The sequence below is a fragment of the Megalops cyprinoides genome, chromosome 15 (genome assembly GCF_013368585.1).
Source record: "Megalops cyprinoides isolate fMegCyp1 chromosome 15, fMegCyp1.pri, whole genome shotgun sequence".
In the NCBI taxonomy this organism is placed as follows: Eukaryota; Metazoa; Chordata; class Actinopteri; order Elopiformes; family Megalopidae; genus Megalops; species Megalops cyprinoides.
Window position 1 is genome coordinate 3,043,793 of NC_050597.1, and position 1,425 is coordinate 3,045,217.

At 42.0% G+C, this 1,425-nt stretch overlaps 1 non-coding gene across 1 annotated transcript; it reads left to right on the forward strand.

The window, feature by feature from the left end:
- Positions 1-983: 983 nt before the first annotated feature.
- trnar-ucu lies at positions 984-1,076 on the forward strand. Its single transcript has 2 exons — positions 984-1,020; positions 1,041-1,076. It is a non-coding gene; the product is annotated as a tRNA-Arg (tRNA).
- Positions 1,077-1,425: the final 349 nt, after the last annotated feature.

Consider the following 1,425-nt stretch of genomic DNA (forward strand, 5'->3'; position numbering starts at 1 on the left):
TAAGAGATACTTCATCATTTAACTCCGCTTTCATCAATGTGCCGATGGGAAGAGATAGGCTCATACAGACTGGAGAATAGAGCAATGCTCTGACATCTGAGCGAGGATTGAAAGGAGCAGACTCAGGGGAGGGGGGGCTTGATGTAATTAACTGTGGGGCGAAGGACGGGGGGGGGGGGGGGGGGGGCGTTCGGGGGGACTGATGCAGTCAAGGCGGTGTGTGCGGAAACAGTCAGTGCGCCTCGATGGGCCTGGAGGCAGTGATCACGTGGAGAGCCCCCAGGCCTTAGGGCAGCCATGACATGCTGGACAGTGATCTGTCTGCTTTGGCTATGAAAGGGCAGGCTTAAAGCCACGCTACAGCTGACTGATGTCTGACTGCAATGACCTCTGAATGCACTGTATTCTCACTGCCACAATGGGGGCTTTGTCCTTTCAAACATTTTTATGTCTCACTGTCATTTACAATATAAAACAGTACTGCTTGTTGAGAGTACAGTGTGCATATACTGGTGTGCAGCAGTATTTGCATGTTTGAAATTTTACACTTGCCATGGAAAATGAAAGCTACTTTATGATTTCAAACTACCCGCTAGTGATAATTATCCTAATATTCATACAACCATTATGCAATAAAATGAAATTCACTATCCCATTTAATATCTAACACTAGCAAAATTACATGAAGAGAATCTTTTACAGTACATAATAAATATATTTGGGTTTTAAAACACCTGAATATTGAATTTTAAATGAACTTTAAAAGACGGTAAAATATTAATATCATCATAAAATGGAGACATTTAAATTGAATCATTACTTTGAGTATTAAAGTTAAAATGATGTGCCAGATTCATTTTACCCCCAAGGAGCGAAGACCTGAGAACAGATTCAGGATGTTTGAATAAAATGGACGTGTTCTTCTTTGGGTCTTATCTGAATGTATGTGTGAATTTACTGTGTGTTTTAAAAGTGTGCTGTATGGCTCTGTGGCGCAACGGATAGCGCATTGGACTTCTAGTCAAGCACTACGAGAAGTGATTCAAAGGTTGTGGGTTCGAGTCCCACCAGAGTCACTTTTGTAGCCAATGTAAATCGCTCTGGATAAGAGTGCTAAATGCCAGTAATGTAATGTAATCCTATACCTATATTCAGTTGGTATGTATGTTTGGGGGGGGGGGGCAGGTAATACAGTAATTAGTGTGTAAGTAATTTATCTGCCTGTGCATTTCTGGAATGTCTCAATCTGTGATAATGTTCTGCTGAGTGGTAGGGTTCTAACTTGCAATCCTCAATCTAACAAAAGCGAGACACCCACCCCTCCTCCTTCGTACACATAACATCTTTTTTTTCTTGCGTGATCCCTCCAATAATTACCTGCTCAGTCATTCATCCACTGTCCTTCAGCTGAAACTGATGCACATT